This window comes from Bufo gargarizans, chromosome 2, assembly GCF_014858855.1.
Source record: "Bufo gargarizans isolate SCDJY-AF-19 chromosome 2, ASM1485885v1, whole genome shotgun sequence".
Lineage (NCBI taxonomy): Eukaryota > Metazoa > Chordata > Amphibia > Anura > Bufonidae > Bufo > Bufo gargarizans.
The window spans coordinates 430,345,502-430,358,933 of NC_058081.1; positions in this window are offsets into that span (position 1 = coordinate 430,345,502).

Here is a 13,432-nt window from a genome sequence, read left to right on the forward strand (position 1 = left end):
CTAATAGGGACATCCTTCTTTGGCTTTCTCTTAACTGCCTATCAGATCATCAGTAACAGCTTTCCTTTTTTATTAGCCTAAGCTATAAAACTCTCAACCAATCATTAGCTATGTACCCCACCCTTAATTTGCCTAACTATAAGATTGATTAGGCAGGATTTTTAACAAAGGAGTGGATCTATTCAAATACCAAGATGTACTAGAGACTGAAAATGCATCATAATAGTCAAGTGTTAATTTGCAAATTTATGTCTGGTTTAAAAAAGTGTGAAAGTACAATTCTTCTCTTTTGTAGGGTTTACTGTAATATAGCTTTTATTATTTTAGCCATCTTTGTTCTTTAATGCCTGTTAAATGACAATTGTTGGAAAGAGACAAAATTGTTAGATCTCTCTTTTTATAGACAACTTAGGACAATAATTAGAAGGTACGGTGGTATTTCGGTTAACTAAACAGACAGCACTTAGTATAATTTAAAGCAAAGCAAATGCATGGTTTAGCTTATGGTTATCCTATTGGGGTACATAACTTACACATAGATTCTGCTCACTAAATGATAATAGAATATAAGTTAGAGTAGATCTTTTAATGGCACACTCTTCTATGTAGTTTTTTTAAAAAATATTCGATGGTCACGCTATTCAGAAATGGTGAATTCAGATAAACCAAAAAGAAAGCACTTACTGTATTGTAAAGTGAAGTGAGTGCCTTGTTTTGGCCTACCTGTTTCCCCTATTGTGATGAATAACACATAGATTTGTGAATATTATGAGTTATAGTTGTTTTGATAGTTTGTTCAAAAGGCTTGGGGTTGATGCTAATTAGAAATGGTGTATTCAGATCAACCAAACAGAAAGCACTTACTATATGTTAACCCCTTCACGCAACATCACGTACATGTACGTGGGGGAATGTGGTGCCTCACCGCATCCCCAAGTGCATGTACTTGATCGGCTTTCACTGTCAGCGCAGGGACCGACGCGCTGAAGCTTCAGTGAAGCCGACGTGCTGGGGTTGCTAGGCAACCAGAGAAGCCGGAAGGAGCTGTATTGTAGCCCTGACCCGCCCACGATCTCTGTGATTGGTCCAATACTGCAGAGGGACCAATCGCAGCGCATCGGGGCAGGTAAGGGGGGTTAGGGAGGGACTATGTGCTTCTCCTTCTCTGATCGTCCCCATTCCTGTCAGGGAAGCGATCAGAGAAGGAGATAGTGTGACAATATACTGTACCTATGACGAGTATACTAGTCATGGAGCACTGCTACTTATGTCACCATGTCTGCAGACATGGTGACAGCGCTAAGTGCCGGCTGTTACACACAGCCAGGCACTTGGGCTCAATGCCGAGGGGGGGGGTCCTGTGACTCCCCCCCGTATCGGCGATCGCTGCAAACCGCAGGTCAATTCAGACCTGCGGTTTGCGGTGCTTTATGTAGTTTCTGATCCCTTTATATAGTTTCTGATCGCGATCCCCCGCCCGCCTTCCATTATAATAATTGTTGGTGTACAGTGGTATACCAGGGTGTCAGCACATTGCAGACACCCTGGTATAAACGGCTGACATCGGCGATGCAATGTCAGCCGTTTAACCCTTTCCATACCGCGGTCCGTATATTGTACTGTACTGTATTATACAGACCCACTGGATCTTCAAGAACCAAGTGGGTCTGGGTAAAAAAAAAAGTAAAGAAAGTGGAAAAAAAAGTAAAAATCAAAAAACACATTTATCACTGATTAAACATGAGAAAAATAATATTCCCTACACATGTTTGGTATCGCCGCCTCCGTAACAACCTGATCTATAAAACGGTCATGTTATTTTTCCCGAACGATGAACGCCATAAAAATAAAAAATAAAAAACTATGATGAAATATAAATTTTGCCCACTTTATTTCCCAAAAAAGGTAATAAAAGTGATCAAAAAAGTCGCATGTACGCCAAATTTGTAACAATCAAACCGTCATCTTATCCTGCAAAAAATGAGACCCTACTTAAGATAATCGCCCAAAAACTGAAAAAACTATGGCTCTTAGACTATAGAAACACTAAAACATCATTTTTTTTGTTTCAAAAATGAAATCATTGTGTAAAACTTATATAAATTAAAAAAAGTATGCATATTAGGTATTGCCACGTCCGTATCGACCGGCACTATAAAAATATCACATGACCTAACCCCTCAGGTGACCACCAGTAAAAAATAAAAATAAAAACAGTGTAAAAAAAGCAATTTTTTGTCATCTTACGTCACAAAAAGTGTAATAGCAAGCGATAAAAAAGTCATATGCACCCCAAAATAGTGCCAATCAAACCGTCATCTCATCTCGCAAAAAATGAGACCCTACTTAAGATAATCGCCCCAAAACTGTAGAAACTATGTCTCTTAGACTATGGAGAAACTAAAACATTTTTTTTGTTTTAAAAATGAAATCATTGTGTAAAACTTACATAAATAAAAAAATGTGTATACATATTAGGTATCGCCGCGTCCGTGACAACCTGCTCTATAAAAATACTACATGATCTAACCTGTCAGATGAATGTTGTAAATAACAATAAAAAACAATGCCCAAAAAGCTATTTCTTGTTACCTTGCCGCACAAAAAGTGTAATATAGAGCAACCAAAAATCATATGTATCCTAAACTAGTACCAACAAAACTGCCACCCTATCCCTTTGTTTCTAAAATGGGGTCACTTTTTTGGAGTTTCTACTCTAGGGGTGCATCAGGGGGTTTCAAATGGGACATGGTGTCAAAAAAAAACAGTCCAGCAAAATCTGCCTTCCAAAAACCGTATGGCTTTCCTTTCCTCCTGCGCCCTGCCGTGTGCCCGTACAGCAGTTTACGACCACATATGGGGTGTTTCTGTAAACTACAGAATCAGGGCCATAAATAATGAGTTTTGTTTGGCTGTTAACCCTTGCATTGTAACTGGAAAAAAAATATTAAAATGGAAAATCTGCCAAAAAAGTGAAATTTTCAAAATTGTACTTCTATTTTCCATTAAATCTTGTGCAACACCTAAATGGTTAACAACGTTTGTAAAATCAGTTTTGAATACCTTGAGGGGTGTACTTTCTTAGATGGGGTCACTTTTATGGAGTTTTTATTCTAGGGTGCATCAGGGGGCTTCAAATGGGACATGGTGTAAATAAACCAGTCCAGCAAAACCTGCCTTCCGAAAACCAAACGGCGCACTTTCACTCTACGCACCGCTGTGTGGCCGTACAGTAGTTTACGGCCACATATGGTGTGTTTCTGTAAACGGCAGAGTCAGGGCAATAAAGATACAGTCTTGTTTGGCTGTTAACCCTTGCTTTGTTAGTGGAAAAAATTGGTTAAAATTGAAAATTAGGCAAAAAAAAATGAAATTCTCAATTTTCATCCTCATTTGCCAATAACTCTTGTGCAACACCTAAAGGGTTAACGAAGTTTGTAAAATCAGTTTTGAATACCTTGAGGGGTGTAGTTTATAGAATGGGGTCATTTTTGGGTGGTTTCTATTATGTAAGCCTCGCAAAGTGACTTCAGACCTGTAGTGGTCCCTAAAAATTGGATTTCTGAAAAATTTCAAGATTTGCTTCTAAACTTCTAAGCCTTGTAACATCCCCAAAAAATAAAATATGATTCCCAAAATAATTCAAACATGAAGTACACATATGGGGAATGTAAAGTCATCACAATTTTTGGGGGTATTACTATGTATTACAGAAGTAGAGAAACTGAAACTTTGAAATTCGCTAATTTTTCGAAATTTTGGGTAAATTAGGTATTTTTTTATGCAAAAAAATAATAATTTTGGGACTTAATTTTTCCAGTGTCATGAAGTACAATATGAGATGAAAAAACACTCTCAGAACGGCCTGGATGAGTGAAAGCGTTTTAAAAATATCAGCACTTAAAGTGATACTGGTCAGATTTGCAAAAAATGACCTGGTCCTTAAGGTGAAATAAGGCTGTGTCTTGAAGGGGTTAAAGTAAAGTGAGTGCCTTAGTTTGGCCAACCTGCTTCCACAAAACAAAATACAAAAAATAAAACAAATAAAGAAAACATAGAACTTCTATAACAATCATCAAATTGAAATGAAAATAATATATTATAGCACAAACTAAAATGAATTTCTATTTCCTTACTATTCATCAGCTTAATAAGTATATATTTTCTTCTTAAATAGTTGTTTCCCCAGTTGGCTTAAACCTAACCCCCCTGCTGGTATAAAATGTTAATTTTAATTTATATTTCTGAAAATTTCCACATATCGCCTGTTCTCAAACAATAAAGATGTCCTTCTCCCCAAAACAATAGCCCAAAATATTTTCTTCCTTTTAGGTTTAATAACATAATAATATCTTATCTGATAACCTATATTCCTTAAACGTTCTAATCTTTCACAAGGTAGATTATTAAACTAGAAGCAATTAGTAGTTCCCATATCTGCCAATAAAATAGCATTTGAGTTCCAAAACATATATGATATCCGAAATGAAGAAGATTCATGGCGAGCAGACTAACCAAACAGAAAGCACTTACCTGATTTCATAAAACAGTTAGTGCCTAAGTTCAGCTGGCCTACTACCATGTTAAATATATAACAAAAATACACAATGCATATATATTGATTAACAGTCAAGAAGGTTTTAAAAGTGAATTGAGATTAAAAGTTCAGAATAATGAAAATGTTTTGGATTCATGGAGTTCAGATGAACCAAACAAAAAGCACTTACCGATACTTAAAATTCAAGGAAATGCCTTAGTTTAGCCTGCCTGTTACCATTTAGTATTTAGTAAAACAGATTATTGGCAACGCTCTCAGAATATAACAAATCATGAGCTATCTAGGCTATGTTGAAGCAAGAAAATCTAGCTTGCATTGCTAAGTTAATTAATATGGAAGTATTTTTTTCTATAGTTAACATAGTAAACCTTAAGAGAAAATCTTTTTACACATTGAGAAATACAGTTTATGATGAAAAACCATGGTAAATTATCATACATATACAGCGGCCATAGCAGAAAAATTGTCTCTGAAAATAAAACAAACCCTTAAAAATTATTAGGGACATCCTTCTCTGGCTTTCTCCTTACTGCCTATAAGATCATCAGTAAAAGCTTCCCTTTTTATCAGCCTAAACTATGAAACTCTCGAACAATCATTAGCTATGTACCACACCCTTAATTTACCTAACTATAAGATTGTTTAGGCTGGATTTTTGACAATGGAGTGGATCTATTCAAATGTAAAAATATACTAGAGACTGAATATGTATCATAATTGTCAAGTGTTAATTATCATATTTATGTCTGCTTTAAAAATTTTGAAAGTACAAATCTTCCCTTTTGTAGGATTTACTCTAGTATAACTTTTTTCCTATATTAGCCATCTTTTTTCTTTAAAAAACATATTATGCCTGTTAAATGACAATTGTTAGAAAGAGACAAAATTGTTAGATCTCTCTTTTTATAGACAACTTAGGACAATAATTTGAAGGTACGGTGGTATTTCGGTTAACTAAACAGACAGCACTTAGTATAATTTAAAGCAAAGCAAATGCATGGTTTAGCTTATGGTTATCCTATTGGGGTACATAACTTACACATAGATTCTGCTCACAAAATGATAATAGAATATAAGTTAGAGTAGATCTTTTAATGGTACACGCTTCAATATATATATATTATTTTTTTTTTTTATACTCGAGGGTCACACTATTAAGAAATGGTGAATTCAGATAAACCAAAAAGAAAGCACTTACTGTATTGTAAAGTGAAGTGAGTGCCTTGTTTTGGCCTACCTGTTTCCCCTATTGTGATGAATAACACATAGATTTGTGAATATTATGAGTTATAGTTGTTTGAATAGTTTCTTCAAAAGGATTTGGGCTGATGCTTATAAGAAATGGAGTATTCAGATAAACCAAACAGAAAGCACTTACTATATTTTAAAGTAAAGTGAGTGCCTTAGTTTGGCCAACCTGCTTCCACAAAACAAAATACAAAAAATAAAACAAAGAAAGAAAACACATAATTTCTATAATAATCATCACATTGAAATGATAATAATATATTATAGCACAAACTAAAATGAATATCTGTTTTCTTTCTATTCATCAGCTTAATAAGTATATATTTTCTTCTTAAATAGTTGTTTCCCCAGTATACTTGAATCTAACCCCCCCTGCTGGCATAAAATGTTAATTTGAATTTATATTTCAGAAAATTCCCACATATGGCTTTTCTGAAACAATAAAGATGTCCTTCTCCCTGTTACAAAACTGTTATTCACCCTGTTAGTCTGAATGGATGAAGCACATGGTGAGAACAATGGATGGCGGCCATTTTAACTCAGACACTGTTTGGACTTTTCTACACGGTGCCATCTCGCCGGTATTTGGTGCCCAGAGACATCATTCAGTAGTTTGAAACTACCAAACAAGGGACACGTTTATTAGTGACTATTTTCTGTATAACTTGTATATTTTAGGTGTAACTGGCATAAAACTGTATCTTCGAGACTACTGAACGGATCTGGGTGAATTTCGGATATGTGGTTCACCCAGATCCCCCGGTTCTGAGGATATACTTGTTATGGGGTTATTACATGTTTTGGGGGTTCCTGTGATATGTTTTATAAAACTGTATTTCTCTGCCTGTGATAAGATTACTGAAGACAATGGCGAATATAATTATCACAGACAGAGAGGAGGATTTTGCGTGGGAGTGTCTGGGTTTAATGTACGGATTGATTGGTTGTATTTCAAACCCCTGTGGGCAGTACTATGTTGGTGGATTGTAAATAAGAGTCTGTATGCCCCAGGGCAGTCAGACCTAGTTTGACCTTCAAATCGCAGCCTCGCCTCGTTTTGTGGGGGAAAGATTATCCTAGCTGTAAGATAGCTAGTGGGATTGTTCTACATTTACAGGATCCTTCTGGATATCGAGACGAAGCGGCTCCTCTCTCTCTCCCTAAACAGAGATCCAAACTATCCAAGCGGTCCAGCTTCCAGCTAGCCTGGGAGTAACCGTAACATTTGGATGGCAGCGGTGGGATTGTCCTGGATTTCCTAGGAGAAGTACTGAACGGATGGAGAGCGCTTACGAAAAATTGAAACGTGCGACCCTAAAGGATTTACTCGAAAGCAGAGGGGGGAACGCCAGCAACCGTCCGAGAAGGGAACTGATCGCAGAATTAACCGAATTGGATCAGGGCTTCACGATGGCAGAATCCCCGACCACGAGTGGTGACGAAAAGACCAGGATTGTTCGGGAGAGGCTCTCGCTATACGGGCCGAACCCACCTATGGAACTGGTGCAGCAGTTGATGGCAGAAGCGGACGAGGATATACGGAAGGCTCGAGCCCACAAACTCAGCCTAGTGACCGCACACCGCAATGCCGAAGCACCGCAGGTAATCGTTCCTGTCGAAAACGCCGGGAGGCCAAAGATACCCTATGCGGCTTTTAGACCCTTCCTAGAGAGCGAGACAGGAATCGATGAATATTTGGCGGACTTCGAAAGGCAATGTGCCCTGCACCAGATTCCCAACAAAGAGTGGCCCACGATATTGTCTGGGAAACTATCCGGGCGAGCTCTGGAAGCATTTCGGACTCTGGGCGCTGAGGAAGTGACACAGTATGCGCTGGTCAAAGAGACACTGTTGCGGCGGTACGCTGTAACTCCTGACACGTATCGCCAACAATTTCGTAGCACGAGAAAGAAGCCTAACGACACACATATGGCATGGGCGCACCGAATGCGGAGAGCGGCAAATCACTGGATGAGCGGAAGTAAAGCTGTGACTGGTGAGGAAATTTTACAATTATTTCTCTTAGAACATTTTTATAACGGCATGGAGCAGCAGGGGAAGGAATGGCTGTGAGACAGACGACCTTCTACCTTAGAAGAAGCAGCCAAATTGGCCGATGAACATTACGACTCCCGTCTACACGAACCCACGAACTACCGAACCCCAGCACGGGTCGAACACCAAGATGTTTACCATACGTCGCCACGTACCGAATTCCGAGCCCCGGTGCCTGCTGGGCCCATACGGTACTCAGGACCACCGAATAACAACTCTGATCATCCCAGACTGACCTGCTACCGATGCAAGCAACCAGGGCACCGCATGGCTAGCTGCCCCCTTAATGCACACCAGACCCCCCGGAATTATAATTACCCCTCTGGGTCATCTCGTCCTGCCCGGGCGCTCTGTGTTAACCAAGATGCCCCTATGGAGGAATATTTGGGACCACTTCACGAAGCAGATCCTGTATATGCTGCTTCGGATAACCGCCAGCACCATCGGCAGAAAGTATGGCTCGAGGGGCAATCTACCGAGGGGTTAAGAGACACGGGGGCTACCATTACACTGGTCCAGAGCCATTTGGTGCCGGGGCAAAAGCTATCAGGGCAGACTGTGGCCGTTAGAGTGGCGGGGGGGGGATGTGTACAAAATTCCGACCGCTAAAGTACATCTTGATTGGGGAGCGGGAAAGGGGGTCGTGAACGTGGGCATAATGGATAATTTACCTGCCAAAGTACTACTGGGCAACGATTTGGGCCCCATGACTTCTGCCTATGCTCCAGTATACAACAACGAGGCAAACCCAGTGACTACCCGAGCCCAAGCCCGAACGGAGCGAGAACTCTCACCAGTGCGGGAGACACAGGTAAGACCTACCCTGACCTTGACTGACCTGTTAGGTCCCATACCCTGGGACACCCCAGATGCTTTCGAAATAGAGTCTAAGACTGACCCGACATTACAAAAGTACCGGGAACGAGCAGAGACCGGAGGGAGCGGGTCAGATAACGAAACCTTTTTATGGGAAAAGGGAAAGCTATATCGCTTGACGGAGAAAAGGGGTCAGCATAGGCGACAGCTGGTAGTGCCCCACAAATACCGTCGAGAAATACTCAAGATAGTATTATTTACAATTGGCCACTCGGGCCATCAGTGTCTCTTGGTTTACACGTGTTACTAATACTAAAAAATAACTTTTATTACTTCTCCTTAAAATATTTGCTTAGAACTCTATATTTTTCTATGATTAAAATTATCAGCGTAGCCTGCCTGCCTGTTAATATGCTTCACAATGTAATCAGTGATTTCCAAATTCGTCCACTAGGTGGCTCTATGCATCTACAGCAGCTTATTTCATACGTCCTTTATTATACAGGCGTCTCTCTGCTAATATACTACACGCTGTTAAGCCCACAGCGTCTCACTGCTGTGCCACCTACTTGGACTGATCACCCATCTTGATATCTCTCTCATACATAAATAGAGACAAGGCTACCGCTGGCTAAGATACTAAGTTCACTAGCTGCCCCCCGACATGTTTCACCAACTAGGCGTCTTCAGGGGTTTGGGCAGAGGACTGGATGTTGGGGGCGGAGCCAGGTTTATAAAACCTCCCTTCTCTTGTCATTGCCGTATTAACCAATAAGCTTATTCCTAAATGTGGGCATTTGTTTTTAACCAGTCGCAGCGCCTCTACTGAATAATCCCAGGTATTAGCTCCTCCCCTGTCTTTCTGACTCATTAGGCTTTGACCTGCGCCGTGCGGGATGCGCTGATACTTAGTATCATTTCGACTCACATTGCCTTTACCGCGCATGTCTTGGGTCTCCTATACCTCCACGTATAAAAGAGGTTACCGTTCGAGATCTAAACGAAGAGGTAACAGTAGATCAAACTATAAACAAACTAGTAACAGAGGATATTCGCAGGATACGCAAAAATGCCCCACTATAGTACCAACAAATATGGGTGGAATAACGGGAGCAAGTGGAGGACAGTCAGGTGTCATACAATCATCTTCCTATTCATCATCTATTCAACCCACAGGGAACAGCCCAGGAGTAAATACTGGTCAGGCAGGAATTACGACTCAAACACTAATGCCTCATTTTTTAGTGCCTGGTATCCAGCTGAGGGACAGAGACAAGTGGGGGTATCGTCAGGGGACCTAGGTGTAGCATCATCTGAAGATGAAATGCGAATTATTAACCTCACAGATGTGACACTTACACTAGAACACGAGGCCCTTTTAAGCAAAGGTCTGTCATTCACACCACTACCCTACTTTGACTGCTTCAGCTGGGTCAAAGATGTGAATTTATTCGCACGGAAACTGGCCCTGTACAAAGAATATAAAAATCAAGAAAAGGATCCTACAAGGATCAGTGGTAAAGAACTAGAAGCAGTACAAATTCTAGAGGATTTACAACGGGAACATCGAGGTGAGGTAGTACCCCCTCGTGCACCTCATAGTACATTAACACCACAATCTAGATATACTCCATCGTTCACAAAGTATGGGAAAATAGACTCATTTGTTGATTTAGTCACAAAGGACCTTCAAAAAATAAGAACTAATAAAACATCTTTGGGGTCTAATATTACCCCACAAGAGAAAGGAGCCTTGGATGGCCTGATAAAGAATGATAATATAGAGATTAAACCGTCCGATAAAGGAGGAAACATGGTACTACTTGAAAAAGAGTACTATGTACGTATGGTAATGACCCTCCTTGAAGACACCAATACCTATCGACCACTTGGAGAAAATCCCACAGAAAAATTTAAACAGGAGTTGAAAATTATGCTAAACGTAGCAAAAGAGAGAGACCTATAAGAACTAAAGGTATTATACAACCCATATCCAACTGTAGCTACCTTTTACGCCATCCCTAAGGTACACAAAAAACGGGATCCCATTCCAGGTAGGCCGATAGTATCAGGCAATCAAAGTCTCTGTGAGGGAATTAGTAGATATGTGGACCAAACCATTGCACCATTTGTATCTAGCCTATCCTCCTACCTTAAAGACACCAAGGATACGCTGATGAAAATTCAAGAAATTCAGGTGAATGAGTCCATTCAAATAGCGAGTCTAGATGTAGAGGCTCTCTACACTAGTATTAAACATCATCTTGGCCTGGAAGCTATTAGATATTATTTGAATAAAAAAGGTATTCAATTCCTTGAGCACAATGAATTTGTCTTATCACTACTTGAGTTTTTGTTGACACATAATTATTTCACGTTTAATGGTAAGTTTTATTTGCAGGTCACCGGGACAGCTATGGTGACAATCTGTGCCCCTAGCTTCGCAAATTTATTTTTAATTAATCAACATCACACTGATCACATACTGTACTGGGGTCGTTATATCGACGACATTTTAATTTTATGGGACAGCACGAGCACTCAATTTTTTGATTTTGTTAAAGAATTAAATAATAATGAACTAGACCTAAAATTTACAGCGGAATTAAATCATAAAACCATAAATTTTTTGGACCTCACCATTTCCCTTGAGAGTGATGGTAGCATACAAACCACCATCTATAGGAAACCTACTTCAACGAACAGCCTCTTACATTGGAAAAGCCATCACCCAACTAGTCTTAAAAAAGGTATCCCGATAGGGCAATATCTTTGAGCGAAACGAAACTGCTCAACAACTGAAAATTTTGAGGCAGAATGTAGGCTCCTGTATGAAAAATTCTGAGCGAGAGGATATCCGAAGAAAACTCTACATCGCGCATACAACTGAGCTAGAAAAAGTAGCAGAATGAGTCTGCTAACGAGTACCGGGCAATCTAGAATTCAAAATGAAAAAATAATACGCTGTATTGGAAATTACGATGGACAACATGAGAAGATTCGTAAGATTTTGACACGGTATTTGCATATACTACTCTCAGATGACGAGCTCAAAGAAATTATCACTCCGAGACCAGCAATCACATATAGAAGAGGGCAGAACATAAAAGAGAAAATAGTGCATAGCCACTTTGTTCAGAACAAAAAACTAAATAAACCCACCTGGCTCAGCACGAGTGGATCGTTTCCATGCGGGGATTGCAGTTTTTGCAGAATGATGCCACCAAAAAAGGATTTTATAAATCCTGGGGATAATAAGAAATATCAAATTAAGGAGTACATCAACTGTAAGTCAATGGGAATAGTGTATGCCATACAATGTGAATGTCCAAAAATTTATGTGGGGAAAACCACCCAAGAGCTTAGGAGACGTATATCCAAACATTTGAGCGTAATAAATACTAGTGGCGATACACCCATAGCAAGACATATGCATGAAATACATAATGGAAACACCCAGAACTTGAAAATCTGGGGCATACAAAAACTTAAACTGGGCCCCAGAATGGGAAATTTAGACAGGAGACTACAGCAAGAGGAAACCCGCTGGATTTATCGGCTGAAAAGTCTAGCTCCAGTAGGCCTAAATGAGGGATTCACCTTCGCCTCATTTCTCTGAGTGAGATTAAAACAATATGAAATTAGCATAAGGAAGAGATAGGAATGAATAGAACACTATAAGAATAAAGGAGATGACCCAGGTTAGAAACCAGTAATACTAAAATAGTAATATAGTATGAGAAAAAGCATCTCAAGTATAAAACGTAGTATTACCAATTATATTGTATAGCCACACTGTAAATTAGATATGTGAAGCAAAATAATACAGAGAAAGGAGTAGTAAATAGATATAATAAATTAATATCAATTCAACATAGACCATAGGTGAATTTAAATGAAGGGGGAAAAAAAAGTAGCTATAAGCCCCCATAAGAAAAAGGGGAAAAACTATAGTAGAGTCCAAGTTGACTAATCCCCTGAATGGAATATAGGGAAGCTACAATAGGATACATGAGAATATTATAGGTGGAATTATCACATATATTCACTAACCTAGTTAATTATAGTTCTCAAACGGTGAAGGAAAGTAAGGGAGTATGGTAAATAAATCACTAGTAGCACCAATAATATAATAATAAAAATATTTAAAATATAATTTCTAAAAATCTTTTTAAAAAAAAGAAGTAAAAAAAGTAATATAAAAACATAATACAGATAATTAAAATAATATTTAAAAAAATCACAAAAAATTATTAATTATCAATAATAAAAATATATGTACATAAAGAAGGAATTAGAAGTAAACACAATAGATAGAAGTAATAGTAACATCACCAAAATCATGATAATCACTAAAATAAAAAATTTCACCATAACAAATAATAATAATAAAATAATATAATAAATATTTTTTTTTAAAAAATAATATAAAAAAATAACTTTAAAAAAAATACAAAATCATCAATAATCTATAATATAATAATAATAAAAATCATAATGCATGCACAAAACTTACCCTCGGATACACGGTGACATGAAAGGGAAAACCGGAACATCTGGAATTAGAGAGAAGTGTTTCAGGGGTCTGAATATCCATTTAAAATGTATTAATATGGGAATGTTGAAGTAATTAATAATCAAGTAGCATGAATTAATATAATCAGGTATGGCCATACAATACTGCATGAACAGCCCCTATATAGAAAGAAGACTATAATAGCGAAAATAAATCAAGTAAGGGGTCTGAACATAGTG